This window comes from Eucyclogobius newberryi, unplaced genomic scaffold (assembly GCF_026437365.1).
Source record: "Eucyclogobius newberryi isolate DKJ021-1_F unplaced genomic scaffold, fEucNew1.0.hap1 SCAF_16, whole genome shotgun sequence".
NCBI classification, from domain to species: domain Eukaryota; kingdom Metazoa; phylum Chordata; class Actinopteri; order Gobiiformes; family Gobiidae; genus Eucyclogobius; species Eucyclogobius newberryi.
In genome coordinates this window covers 11,151,171-11,166,547 of record NW_027315790.1, presented here as the reverse complement: position 1 = coordinate 11,166,547, position 15,377 = coordinate 11,151,171, and the positions used below count along the sequence as shown (strand labels likewise).

The 15,377-nt window shown below is 44.8% G+C and overlaps 2 long non-coding RNA genes across 2 annotated transcripts; both read left to right on the top strand.

Moving 5' to 3' along the window:
- Positions 1–612: 612 nt before the first annotated feature.
- LOC140361399 (uncharacterized) lies at positions 613–14,652 on the top strand. The gene is made up of 3 exons (XR_011927007.1): positions 613–669; positions 14,483–14,551; positions 14,628–14,652. It is a non-coding gene; the product is annotated as an uncharacterized lncRNA (long non-coding RNA).
- A 170-nt stretch (positions 14,653–14,822) lies between these two features.
- LOC140361398 (uncharacterized) lies at positions 14,823–15,263 on the top strand. The gene is made up of 3 exons (XR_011927006.1): positions 14,823–14,890; positions 14,958–15,094; positions 15,158–15,263. It is a non-coding gene; the product is annotated as an uncharacterized lncRNA (long non-coding RNA).
- The last annotated feature ends 114 nt before the right edge of the window (positions 15,264–15,377 follow it).

The window sequence follows — 15,377 nt, the reverse complement described above, 5'->3', positions numbered from 1 at the left end:
AAATAAATAAAAAAATGTATTGAGCAGAATGGGCACCACATGACATTGTCAATCTTCAACGTATACAAAGATAACATAAGTCTTCTTATCATATATCACACAGCTGAACACTCTCTCTTGCTCTCAGGCTCAACTGAAACACCAGACATACTCTGTCAGCACAAAAGTGTTCAACATGTTCAACAATGATAACTTGTACATGGAATAATTACTTTAACAAGTAATGTTATTGATATCATTAAGTAACTTTGCTCTTAACTTTTGTGCATTTTTGGCTTCTCTACCCACCTATGATGTTATGCTAAACCTGAGGTGATCCAAAATAAATCAATGAGAAACAATAGTAAAATATTAAAATATACTCTATGGAAAAAATAAGTACATTATAAAATGTACACACTTGTAGGGGGCCTCTCACGTGAGTAAACAAAACACAGGAAAGGGCGCGGCCGACAGGAACACGGGGCGTGGCGTATTACCCGCGTTGATTGCACGTGAAGAAAGTCGCATCTTCACGACATTTCCTTTTGCTCTTTTCAAGCATTTCACTTCAACACAGCATGCGCACTTTGAGTCGTTAGCTTCTCTCTCGATTGTAGGGGAAATCTTTTGCTTGCTGAGTCGGAGGATACAACGCCAGCCATGCAGAGAGAAAAGATCTGCTGTCAGGTAAACCAAATAAGATGTGCAAATACAAGGCTTGGAATAAGTGAACTTTTTGTGTCGTGCTGCGCTAGTAGACTATTAACAACAAAGCAAAAGCATTCAGGGAAACTCCTCAAGACAAACCGCGGTGAAGTTAGTTTCACGTTGGACGTTGGACATTCGCCTCCGCAACTAGAGCGGGAGCTTCCTCTGAGTGTGCCCCGCCTGCAGTAGCTCGACGCGGGGAGCTGCGTGCTGAAGTGCCGCTTGGTACGCCAGTTAGGGACCGACTCTAAAGTACCGTTTGTTTAAAAATGTTATCTTAAAAAATATCAAACGTATTTATATTAAACAAAAAAAAAACAATATTGAGCATGAATCCAAGTTGCTAATATTAGATGCATTAGTCCTTTTGGGCTGAAAATTTTCAGCTGAAGATTATTTTCAATAGCTCCTAAATCAGCTAGCCTAAATAGTAAACGCTAAGTGATTATGGTAGTTTGAGTCTCCAGGTATCACACACACCTTTTACTTTTTCAAATTAACCCTTTATAGATTTTTAAGGAATATTTTTCATCAAAAAACAAGGATTCTTTTCAATAGCTCCTAAGTTGGCAAACCTAGATAGTAAATGAATATTTTTCGCCAAAAATCAAGGATTATTTTAGCAGTTAGCAAACACTGTAGAGTTGCTGAACTGACTGATAAACGGTCAAGGAAACGGCCTGTGCTACTGGACCCTGGACCACAGAATGTCAGCAGAGCTTTGAGGCCTTAAAAGCCAAGCTCACCACGGCCCCGGTACTTTGCCTACTCTGACTTCTCCCTCCCATTCATTCTGGAGGTTGGTGCAAGTCATGCTGGATTGGGGGCAGTGCTCTCCCAGGACCAGGAAGGGAAGGTGCGACCTCTTGCGTACGCCAGTCGAGGCCTGCGCCCAACTGAGCGCAACATGTCCAACTACAGCTCCATGAAGCTAGAGTTGTTGGCCCTTAAGTGGGCCCTGACTGAGAAATTCAGGGAGTAACTGCTAGGACACAAATGCGTGATCTATATGGACAACAATCCCCTGAGTCATCCCTCCTCAGACACACTGGGAGCTGTTGAGCAGCGCTGGGCCGCCCAGTTGGCCTCTTTTGATTTTGAATCAAAATATCGTTCAGGTGTAAGTGTAACCAAAATGCTGACACTTTGCCTCGCCAGCCTGGCACTTCCTTACAGGAAGTGGCAACGGGAACTTGGGGCACATGTCTGCCTGGGCAGTTAAAACAAGCCCTACAAGGAATGGTTACACAGGCAACACAGTCCCTTGAGACTTTTCTACCGCAAGTTGCCCCTGCTGACCTCCGCGAGCTTCAGCAGTCTGACCCCGCCATACAGGAGATCCTGACCTTTTGGCAACAAAATCGACAGCCCACTCGTGAAGAGCGACGAGCCCTCTCTTCGACTGCCCTCTTAGTGCTGGCCCAGTGGGACCGCCTGGTAGAGTTAGAGGGGCTGCTGTATCGGCAGGTGTTTCGTCCTGACGGTGGTGGGGCTGTGTATCAACTCCTTCTGCCTAAAGCCTTGGTCCAGAATGTCCTCACCCAGGTCCATCAGGAGCATGGACACCAAGGAATAGAGAGGACTCTGGCCTTGCTGTGTTCCCGGTGCTATTGGCCAGGTATGTCACGGGAGGTAGCCCAATGGTGCCAGGCTTGCGAGAGATGTCAGCATGCAAAGGACAACCAATCGGTTCCTCACGCCTTTATGGGCCACTTACTGGCTTCACAGCCAAACGAGATCCTTGCTATCGACTTTACCCTGTTAGAGCAGACCTCCACTGGTCTGGAAAACGTTCTGGTCATGACTGACGTTTTTAGCAAATACACACTTGTAGTTCCAACCCGCAACAAGCACGCTTCCACTGTGGCGCAAGTCCTGGTCACAGAGTGGTTTGCAAAGTTTGGTGTGCCGGCACGCATACACTCGGACTAGGGACGAAACTTTGAGAGCACTCTCATCCAGCAGATGTGTAAGCTGTATGAGATTACAAAGTCTCGGATATTGAACTATTGGCTATTGGCATGAGGCCATATTATCTGCCCCGGGAGTTCTCGCATGTGATTTTGATCGTAGTCTATGTGGCCCCGTCTGCCAATGCTGAATATGCTTGTGAAGCACTGCTCTCCTGCACTTGTAGGCTGCAAACACAGCATCCACAGGCTCTCTTCCTCATCTCTGGTGACTTTAACCACGCTTCTCCCTCTTCTGTTCTACCAACATACACCCAGTATGTCACCTGCCCCACCAGAAACAATAGAACATTGGACTTGTTTTTTGCCAACACCAAAGAGGCTTATTCTTCTTCCCCCCTCCCTCCCCTGGGCAGCTCGGACCATAACCTTGTACATCTGAGGCCTGTGTATAAACCCATCATGCGCAGGCAGCCTGTGGTGTCCCGTGTGGTGAGGATGTGGTCTGCTGAGAGCGAGGAGGCTCTGAGGGACTGCTTCAGCACCACTGTCTGGAGTGAGCTTTACGGCCATGGGGAGGACATCAACACCATCTGAGAGTGCATCACGGACTACATCAACTTCTGTTTTGAGAACATTGTTCCCTCCCGGACGGTGCGGTGTTTTCCAAACAACAAGCCATGGATTACCCGTGAACTGAAGGCTCTGCTGAAGGAGAAGAAGAGAGCCTTCAGGTCAGGGAATAAGGAGGAGCTGAGGACTGTGCAGAAAAAGCTGAGGAGGAAGATCAGGCAGGCTGAAGCCGGCTACAAGAGGAGGATGGAGGAGCAGCTGCAGCAGAAGAACATTCAGGGAGTGTGGAGAAGCCTGAAAACCATCACGGGCTTCAAAATCCCCCCTGCCCAGACAGAGGGGGGTCTACATTGGGTGAATGATTTTAAATGCTCACTTCTTGAGATTTGATTGGTCACCCGCCCCTCCCCCTGCACAGCTGAATGCTCCCTCTCACACAGCTGGACAATGTCCTGCATCCGTTCCTCTTCATTTCTCCGCCCCGGACCATCAGCTCCCCACTTCTCCTGGACTCACCCATCCCCCCAGCACACAATCCCCCTGTCAACCACTGACTGTCACAGCAGCACAGGTGAGGAGTGAGCTGAAGAGGATTAAAGTGAGGAAGGCAGCAGGACCTGATGGCATCAGCCCCAGGCTCCTTAAGTCCTGCGCAGATGAACTGTGTGGAGTTATGGAGCATGTCTTCAACATGAGCCTGAAGCTGAGGGTGGTAACACAGGTCTGGAAGACCTCCTGTCTGGTACCTGTGCCCAAGACACCGCGCGCCAAAGACCTCAACAGCTTCAGGCCGGTGGCTCTCACGTCCCATCTGATGAAGACACTGGAGCGGCTGGTCCTGGACCACCTCCGCTCCACCGTGAGCTCAGTCATGGACCCGCTGCAGTTTGCATACCGGCCTGGCATTGGAGTGGAGGACGCCATCATCTCCCTGCTGCACCGCTCTCTCTCTCACCTGGAAAAGCCTGGCAGCTCTGTGAGGATCCTGTTCTTCGATCTTTCCAGCCCCTTCAACACCATCAGCTCCTGAGGGACAAGCTGGAGACTGCTGGTGTGGAGTATGACCTGGCAGAGTGGATCCTGGACTACCTCACGGACCAACCCCAGTTTGTGAGAGCACGGGACTGTGTGTCTGACACTCGGACCTGCAGTGTGGGGGCGCCCCAGGGCACTGTCCTTGCGCCCTTTCTCTTCACCCTTTACACTGCAGACTTCAGACACGACACTGCAGAAGTTCTCTGATGACTCTGCCATCATCTGACTCATCACGGACGACGATGATGCAGAGTACAGGGGACTGGCGCAGTACTTTGTGGACTGGTGTCAGCGGAACCACCTCCTCATCAACGCGGGGAAGACCAAGGAGATGGTGGTGGATTTCCGCAGACGCCCCCTTACCAGTGAACATCCAGGGAAGGGACATTGAGAGAGTGGACTCATACAAGTACCTGGGTGTTCATCTGAACCACAAACTGGACTGGACTCATAACACAGACGCACTGTACAGGAAGAGCCAGAGTCTGCTCTACCTCCTGAGGAGACTCAGGTCTTTTGGAGTGACAGGGCCACTCCTGAAGACCTTCTATGACTCTGTGGTGGCATCAGCCCTCCTGTACGGTGTGGCCTGCTGGAGCAGCAGCATCGCAGAGAGGGAGAGGAGGAGGCTGGACAAAGTCATCAAGAAGTCCAGCTCCGTCCTGGGCTGCGCTCTGGACTCGGTGCAGGAGGTGGGGGACAGGAGGGTCCTGGCTGGATTCACATCTATGCTTGATCATGAGTGCCACCCCCTGCAGTCCGCTCTGGAGAGCAGCTTCAGTGAGAGACTGATCCACCCTCGCTGTGTGAAGGAAAGGTTTTGCAGGTCTTTCCTTCCTGCTGCTATCAGACTTTATAACTGTGATAAAATGTGAATATATGATTATATTTCTGTGATATATTTTATCTGCATAATAGTGATATTTTATCTGCATCATTAGTCTAAGAGTAGAACGGGTGTGTGACAAACTGCATTTGTGAAGGGGTCGTAAAGATGGGCCAAAGGATGTTTCCCCAGGAGGGGGTGTGACAGCCCAGAGGAGTTTGGGTAATGTTTACCCAAGGCTTGATCTCTAGGAAAAATACCAGCTGTAAAACAAGTGCCTTGATGTGAGGCTGACCAATGAGAAATGTGACCCGCCTATTCCAGAATATCTAATAAAACCAACCAGAATGGGAAAAAACGGGGTGAGACGCAGGAGGATCACGCAGGCTGCGTACCACAGCCTGCGTGATCAGTCCCGGCGTTTTCTCCCAAGCTTGCCATACAAATGTCTGATATTTCTGTGTCGTTTCATGTTCTAAGTTGAATTGTGTTCTTGATGTGTTACGGAATAGCATCGGTGTTTGTCTAATTCCATGACAATAACTAACACTGTTAGTCCTGAACACTCGCAATACTGACTTAACAATGTGCAATTCCGTCATATGTGCAATGTGTGCCGTCGTGACACATATTCATGTGCAATTACTGTCGTGATCACATGCAATGGTATTTATGTATTTATTTATTTTTAGGCCCGAGCGCCACAAGCTGGCGAGAGGCCTATTAGTCTTGTAAGGCCGTGCGAAGCACGGCTGCGAAAGTGCGCACGTAGTGCGCACGAAATCGAGCGCGAAGCGCTCGCCCACTTCCAAACACTCACTAACACACTCCTCCACTCATGCACGCCCCGTGCATACTAATTAGTTGTAGGAAAATGGAACATTACCGTTGTAAACGGGCGAAGCCCGTGCAAAAGTTCGCACTAAACGAGCACTTTACATTGGGATGACGACCTCTTCGCGGTCGTCATCCCCATATAAAGCACTCATTTGCGCTAAGTAGCTCACGAATACGTTCCCCATCTCTTGCATGTTCCGTGCATATAAGCATGTAATGCAAAAATTTAACATTATTACTGTATAGAGGCCCAAAAACACAAAGTGGGCGGAGCCCACTCAAAATTATCGAAAGTACCCGTCAGTGACCAGGGACCTACATCATGAGGTAGGAAAGCGCGAGCGCTTTCCGAAAATGTATAGTTTATGATATTTGATGAATGGGAAACATTGTTTTCGCATCGGAATATTATTCTTTCTTTCTTTCTTCTTCTTCTCGGGACCAACCCCCCTATTTTTCACCCAGTGAACATTGACGAAAAGTCACAAAAATTAGCACACCTCTAAAAATCGTGCCTCTCTACATTCTGGCTATTTTTTTTTTCTAAAATTTAAAAAATTGGCGCGTCAGCGCCCCCAAATGTACCAAAAATGCATTGAGAGATGGGAAATGACCCAAAAAAAATCTGATCGTAGAATCATGAAATTTGGCGCAGAGGTAGATGGTGACAAGAGAAGTAAAAAATATTACTACGGCAACGCCGTCCGCCCAACCAAATGTCGGCCATATTGCTTCAAAAATGGCTACACATGACTTCGGAGTTTTTCCAAACGTCGTACTTTTACGAACTCCTCCCAGGGCGGTTGCCCTAAAAAGCTGAAATTTGGTGAAAATGCTACTGAGGAGTGGGACATCAAAAGTTATTCAAATTACATTGATACCTCTCACTGTCTCTGTGCGGCGAAGCCGCAAACTGTAGCAAGAATTTCAGAAATCTCCCAAATTTAACATTTCTGCCGTTTGCGCAGATAAAGTCCGAATTGCGTCAAATTAGAATCTTTGCCCTAAACCTACTTGAAGTGAAATAAATTAATTTGGAGCCACAGCGCCCCCTACAGATTTTATATGGAGGTTAAATATTTAGTTTTGCGAAATTATATGAAATTTGACACACAACTCAATTTTGGCATCCCCATCAAAAAAGTCAATGAGACCCATGTCATAATTGTTATGGCGTTGCCATAACGATGACCGAAACCTTCCATGTTATTCCAATGGGGAAATTGCCAGAACATGTTTACACTTTAGACTTTCACAAACTCCTCTTAGGGCGTTAAGACATATTAACCTGAAATTTGGTGAGACTCATCTTCAGGGGTGGACCATCAAAAGTTATCCACATTTTTATTCTATGAGTCACGGTGTCTGTGCGGCAAAGCCGCACATTTTGCCAAGAATTCAAAATAAAATTGCTTTTTGATGGTAAAACAAAGGGGAGAAGATGTGACAGCGTCACAGATTCAGCAGTAGATGTAATAAAAGGACAATTGGGGCGCGTTAGCGCCCCCTCCTCTTGCGGCGTGGCGGCGGCGTGGCGAGGGCCGATCATTGCCGCTTGCGGCTATATTTATTATTATTTTTCTTGTTCTTCATCGCTTTGAACTCTAATTTGACCCCCTGAACATGCTCAAAAACTCACCAAACTTTGCCCAAAATTCAGAATCGGCGAAAAATTTAATTTTTTCTGGGCCATTTTTTTTTTCGTTAAAAAATGGCGCGACAGCGCCACCGACAAAAGTCAAAATACATTGCGCCTATGGGAGACGCCCCGAGGTCAACTTTGACGTAAAGCTACGAAATTCGGGACACGCATTCCTCTCGTGAGGACAAACAAAAAAAATCATTGTGGCCACGCCCCCAGTCTTACCCTATGGCCGCCATCTTCCTTTGAAAATGAAAACACGCTGTGTTAGCCATTTTGTTCACGTCAAACTTTGACGAACTCCTCCTAGGGCGTTTTGCCCACCAACTTCAAAATCAGCGTACGTCCTCTGGACAAGTGGGGCATCTAAAGTTATCCAATTTTTTGAGATACCTTTTACGGTCTGTGTGCGGCGCAGCCGCAAAGTTGGACAACTTATTTTGGAATATTGCAGATCTAAAAATTGCTCCCATTTGATCAAAACCAGTCCGATTAGGACCAAATTTGAATCAGTTGTTAAACTTTCTAGTTTGGACCAGTTTAGGCTGACAAAATTGAAATGGGCGCGATAGCGCCCCCTACAGAGTGACCTTTAAATTAACATTGAAGGTCAAAAATTAGTTTTACCAAAATTTTCTAAACTTTACCCAAAATTCTATTTTGGCGTCCCGATCAAAAAAGCCAATCAGACAAATGCCTTAATTTTAACGGCGTAGTCGTAGCGATGACATAAATCTCCCATGTTATCCCTATGGGAAAACCGCTAAATCTCTCGAATATCCACATTTTTCTGTTTCAAACTTTGACGAACTCCTCCTAGTGCGTTTTGCCCACCGACCTCAAAATCGGTGTACGTCCTCTAGACAAGTGGGGCATCTAAAGTTATCCAAATTTTAAGGATAGCTTTTAAGGTCTCTGTGCGACGGAGCCTCAAACGTTTCCCAGAATTCTGACTATTTGGCCTTCAGAGTGGCCTATAAACAATAGAGTTTTTCCAAATGACATGATATTTTGCACAAAATTCTAATTTGCCATCCTGATCATAAAAGTATGAGAGCCAAAGTCATATTTTGTACGGCGTAACCGTAGCCATGACAGAAATATCCCATGTTATCCTTATGGGAAAATCGCGAAATCCCTCAAATCACGACATTTTTACGCTTCACACTTTAACAAACTCCTCCTAGGGCGATTGTCCGATCAAACTCATATTTAGGGAAAATCATCTATACAAGCGGGGCATCAAAAGCTATCCATATTTTTATTCTAAGTGCTACGGTCTCTGTGTGGCGGACCCACAAATATATGTCAGAAATGGGAAAACAGCGAAATCTCTAAAATGACCACATTTTTACGCTTCACACTTTAACAAACTCCTCCTAGGGCGATTGCCCGATCAAGCTCATATTTGGGGGAAATCATCTACACAAGGGAAGCATCAAAAGTTAGTCATATTTTGATTCTAAGTGCTACGGTCTCTGTGCCGTGGAGCTGCAAATATACTGTCACAAATGGGAAAAACGCTAAATCTATGAAATGTTCAAATTTATGCTTCACACTTTAACAAACTCCTCCGTGGGCAATTGCTCGATCAAGCTTTACTTTGGGAAATATCATCTACACACGCGGGGCATCAAAAGTTATCCATATTTATATTCTAAGTGCTACGGTCTCTGTGCAGCGGAGCAGCAAATTTGACTGACACTTGTGTTGATTTGCACTGGATTGGCCATGTCCAATGTGTCTCCGTCTGTCAAGTTCTTTTTTAATTCAACACAATAAGGGCGCCATCTTTATCAAGTCGAAAGCGCAGAGTCGGAAGGCCGGCAGCCCGCGAGGGCCGTTGGATGCCGCTTGCGGCTTTAATTATCTTTTATTATTTTTCCCCTCCATCCCTTGTTGGGTAATGGGAGTTTTTGTTTATAAGAGATCCTCTACTGAAAGTGTTTTTCAAACTTCCTATAAGTGATCTGTTCTTTTCTTCTGTATCTACCTCTGTATCTACCTGCGTTGCATCAATGAAATTTCCCCATGTGGGACAATAAAGGAATATATTATCTTGTCTTATCTTACTCCGTACCACCCAGCAGGAAATGGGCAGTGTGAGCGGTTCAATCGAACACTTCACAATATGTTGCATGCTCTTCCTGCATTCCGTAAGAGGGACTGGAGTGGTTGCTTACCCCAGGTGCTCTACGCATATAACACCACTCCCCACCAGTCCACTGGTGAGTCTCCATTCTTCCTGATGTTTGGGCAAGAACCACGTCTGCCTATTGATTTCTTGTTGGGTAGGGTGCAAGACCCCGTGGGGGAGGAAGTGTGCATGAGTGGGTGTTACGACCACCTGGCTCAACAGCAGCCAAACAAAGAGGGGAGTCCACACAGCATTCACAATAATTAATAGTATATTTCTATTATAAATAATCAGGCCCTGACAAAAGAAACTAATGTATCTGTGTAGATGGCAACTAACTAAGTGTAGTGTGATATGTATCGTTGCAATGAAAATGTGCAAAAATAAACAGAAATAAAACTGTGCTGCCACACAGTACAGCAACCAGTCTTGGGGCGCGGCGAGAGAGAGAGAGACTGCTCCCACTAGCCTCCCTTATATCCAGGCTGGCTCCACTCAAGCCAAACGATCCTAAGGTGTGTTAGGAGGGACCTGCAGTGGAGAGAATCACCTGGCAACCAGGAGAGGGTGCTGACTCCCACTGCCCAGGGAGCTGACACCCCTACAGAATCCCTAGGTTCGTAACAGTGGGTGAAAAGAGCACCAGACGCGTCTTCAGGTGGCTTTCAACGGGCCAAGAGAAAGATTGCGTCTGGCGGCCTCATGCAGAAAGGCAAATCATGACCAACGGGTCAGAGATGTGCCATTTAAGGAAGGCCAGTTGGTGCTACTTCGCGATTACAGTGCTAGGGGTTGTCGGAAGACCCAAGACCTGTGGGGTCCTCAACCTATGTTGTCCTGCAAGCCCCAAGGGAAGATGGTGTGGTACACGGTGGTACACGGTGGCTCCTGTGGATCAACAAACCAAGGTAAAAAGGGTCCACCGATCCCTGTTGAAGGTCCTGCTTTGCAGTGACTCCCCTGCCACTGTCCCTGGTGTGAATCCTCCGGATGCACCTGTAGCACCAATCGTAGAAGATGAACAGTCATTTGAGGATGATTTGTTTTTACAGCCGCCGGTGCGGCAGCCAACAGTTGTGCCCCAAAACTCATCCCACGTCCCATTACACGTGCCGAGTGCTCAAGAACCATTAGTTGCTCTCCCCACCGTGGTCACTGACCAGGCTCCGCCAGCAATTGACCCTGTGGCCAATCCTGGCTTCAGCGAGGCATCTGTACGCCGGTCCACTCGCACGACTGCTGGCCAATAACTAAATCCCCACCGTATTCCAAGGTCCCTAGTTGAACAACCATCCGGCCAAGGTGCTCCTGTGTCACCCTCCAGGCTGACACAAGCAGTTTTTAGGCCTTGGTGTTAAGTTGTGTTTCATCGTCGGGGCGACGATGCATTTCGGGGGGGTGGAATGTGGCAATATGGGCTGTAGAGGCCTGTGCTGAGGGTACACTTACCTGCCGCTCCGTGGCGCTCAGCTGGCAGACTATTTAAGCGCGCCCTCCTCATCCGCCTCTCGTCTCGCCCACACGCTCTTCCGGGCCTTGGTTGTTGGCCACTCCGTCCTCCATTCCAGGTAATGACAATCCCGCGGCTTCGATTCATTCATTTCACAAATTCATGAATTAAATTCTTCCGGTAGTGCTGCTGCAGTGCCACAGGCACCCATAATCCAGTCCGGGGCTCTGGCAAATCACCTAGCAGGTAATGAACTCCCAATTCTCCTCAGTCATTCAGTTTCAATGCTCCTAAATCCCGGTTTGCCCCAGATACACCGGTCAAGTACACCCGTTTGGCTTTTAACGCCTTGTCCATGACCACGCGCCGCAGATTGCGGCGAAGGCGCTGTTGTGCGGCAACAGCTGGCCAACGTTGCGTGCGCTGGTCCACTCAGTTTGGATGCAGCCTGTGGTGTGGAGCAATCCCATTGAGCAGCTAAGGAAGTATCGTGTGCTACTCCGTCAACCATGCCCGGTATGTGCCGAGAATTTATTAAGATCAGTTTCGATTGAATGTAGTAATTCCACTGGTAATATTGCAGGTCTCCTGTGATGGTCTGCAGCGGCTTGGGCACGCCCCCCTCTGCTGTTTAGTTCCTTCTTGGCTTCTTTTTGTTTTGTTCCTGCTCTGTTCTGATCCTGTATTGTGCCTATTTTGCCGTCCTGTTTTGTTCCTGTTTTGTCCCTATTTTGTTCTTATTTCGCCTACTATTATAATAACTTGGGTTTGACTTTCTAGGTCAGCTGATTTAGGAGCTATTGAAAAGAATCCTTGTTTTTTGACAAAAAATATTCCTTAAAAATCTACAAAGGGTTAATTTGAAAAAGTAAAAGGTGTGCGTGATACCTGGCGACTCAAACTACTATAATCACTTAGCGTTTACTATCAAGGCTAGCTGATTTAGGAGCTATTGAAAAGAATCCTTGTTTTTTGACGAAAAATATTCCTTAAAAATCTACAAAGTGTTAAATTGAAAAAGTAAAAGGTGTGCGTGATACCTGGAGACCACAACTACTATAATCACTTAGCATTTACTATCTAGGTTTGCTAACTTAGGAACTATTGAAAAGAATCCTTGTTTTTTGACGAAAAATATTCCTTAAAAATCTACAAAGGGTTATTAATTTGAAAAAGTAAAAGGTGTGCGTGATACCTGGAGACCACAACTACTATAATCACTTGGGTTTGACTTTCTAGGTCAGCTGACTTAGGAGCTATTGAAGAGAATCCTTGATTTTTGACGAAAAATATTCCTTAAAAATCTATAAAGGGTTAAATAGAAAAGGTTAAAGGTGTGCGTGATACCTGGAGACTACAACTACTATAATCACTTAGCATTTACTATCTAGGTTTGCTAACTTAGGAGCTATTGAAAAGAATCCTTGTTTTTTGACGAAAAATATTCCTTAAAAATCTACAAAGGGTTAATTTGAAAAAGTAAAAGGTGTGCGTTGTACCTGGAGACTCAAACTACTATAATCACTTAGCGTTTACTATCTAGGTTCGCTCATTTAGGAGCTATTGAAAATAATCCTTGTTTTTTGACGAAAAATATTCTTTAAAAATCTACAAAGGGTTAATTTTTTTTAGCCCAAAAGGACTATGACATCTAGGATTAGCAACTTGGATTCATGCTCAAAGTTCTTGTTTTTTTTTATAAATATGTTTATATTTTTTAAGATAACAAACGGTACTTTAGAGACGGTCCCTAACTGGCGCACCAAGCGGCACTTCCGCGCGCAGCTCTCCGCGTCGAGCTACTGCAGGCGGGGCACACTCAGAGGAAGCTCCCGCTCTAGTTGCGGAGGCGAATGTCCAACGTCCAACGTGAAACTAACTTCACCGCGGTTCAAGACAAGACGACCCCCTGCAGCTTCAGGGGCTGCTCTTTTACTCTTTCTACACACTGACTTTTTGACACGGCAAATGTTACAATAATGTCAATGGGAGATTTACTGGGATGAGATGAATATGAATAATGATACTATGAACTGGGCATGTGTGGATAAATGTAACTTGTTAATATTTTTTTGCCATTTCTTAATATTGTATGTGTGTTTTTATGCATGTTCTTATTTGTTGTGACAGGGCCTATGAACTGTAGATTTATCTATGAAGGACTCAAATCTGTAATGTTCTTGTGTGATTATGACTGTGTGTGTTTTTTTGTGGCACTGTTGCCCAAAACAAATGTCCTCTCAAGGACAAAGTTCAGTTCGCCTTGACCCTGTAATGCGCAGGAATGCTGAGCTACTGTGTTTCAAAAAGCCTGCTCCCATCCTGCATCCTGCATCCTGCTTTACTGGATTACCACTGCTCCTTCCTTGGATTAGGATTGTTGACCTAATCATATATGTAGTATGATATATGTTGGATTTATATATATTTTATCTTACTAATGTATTTGGCTTCAAATGTCTACAGAGCGTAGTAATGCCTCAGAGGAGGAAGTGATTCTATGTCTGAGTTATTTGCAGACTCAGCAGATCCTCATTGAAGGAGCAAACAGGTGTCCTCAGAAAGACACCCAGACTGCTTTGAAAGAACAGAAATAACTGTGTGCATCAGCAATTTAAAGGGCTAAATGTGTCATAAGTGTGGTCAAGCTGCCCTGTACTTGACCTGTACGTGATCTTATCCTTTTAGGGTCAGTCTAGCTATTTGTAAGTTGGGTTTTGTGCAGATTCAGATCCATCAATATCTTTTGAATGAGAAAGAGTCCTCTAAACAGGAAGTCAAAACTTACAAATACTGTCCATGGGTTTCAGAATGTTGAAAGATTAGGACGTTTTTTAAAATGGAACAAACTACATTCGGACTTGATTTCAAAATGGACAAATTTAACAGACTATGGATTAATTGGGACCTTTGGTTTATATTTGTCTTGATTTCCTTTTTTTCTTTTCTCATTTGCTGTCTTTTTGCTGTAGTTTTGTTTTTTGTCTACTGTTCTCTCTCTGATCTTATTTTGTTTTATTCTGTTCTTTTCTTTAATATATTAAAAATTAGGTCCATGGCAATTAGCGATCAAATGTTTTTTTTTCTTCTTTTGAACAGTAAAAGTTCCTCAAAACGTTGCCTATAGCAGGATGCTGGAACACATGAATATACTGTATAATGCATTACTTTATTAAGACTTATTTTCAGTCAAAGTAAAACATATTTACCTATAATTTTCAGGAGATGAACGAGAAATCTTGTGTCATTTTGGTCTTGTGGGATCTTGTTCTTGTAGCACGAGCTCTACTAGTTAGGATAGGAAGTGATTTGAATCCCACCTAAGAAATTATGTTTGCATTTTTCCTTTTCAGACATCAAATCTGCCTTTTGTGTGTTACAGATCTGCAGTTTAGAATTTACAAAAGTCTTTGACTTCAAGAATCATCTATTTTCATCTGTACATAGACGGGTGAGCTATTGAGGGTTTTGCAAGTTTTTGTTATGTTGCGTTTAGTAAACTACTATACTGCCTTTTTATGTTACAGAATTTCAATAAAGTATTCTCAAATGGTGAAAAACATTCTGCTATTTTCTTTCAATGCAATTTGTTATAATCAATTGTCTCATTTCTTTTTGTTCTTTTGTAGCGCGATTCAGCCGGGATAAGTGGAGTAAGCCCAAGTCCTCCTGTGTGTCTCTAATATTCATGAATTACCTTTATTCACCTGTTCAAATGTTTTTTTTTCAGGCTACACTCCATGTATATTCTATAAATGTCAAGGTTTCACACACACACGGCCTATCATAGGTTTGTTTTTCTTTAATCTGGGCTATTGTACGGTTACCTTTTTACTCACTGTTTCATTATGTTGTAGGTTTGTCCCAGATGACATTGTGTTTCAGTTCAGAACAGAGACATGGATTCTACCTTTGCCATGCCTGTGAAGACATGTTTACACTAAATAATGTGGTGACCCATGTTTCCTCTTCCGCCCACTACAACAATTACTTTGTAAGTCAAACATATTAATGAAAAGTGGTTATTTTGAAACCGCTAATGTACTGTGTCTTTCAGGCCTACAATGACCCAAATGCTTTGAATTTTGCCTGGATGCCTTCGTCTTGTTTTTTGCAATTGTACAACAACATAAAGAAAGAACAAGAGAAAACGGGAATTGGGGCGTTACAGGTGTGTTTTGAGTCACACATTAAAACTGTGAATATGATTTTTATCCTCAACTCTTCATGAAAACTGCCATTTCATTTTTTTTTTTAATGCAGCTGTTACATTTGCC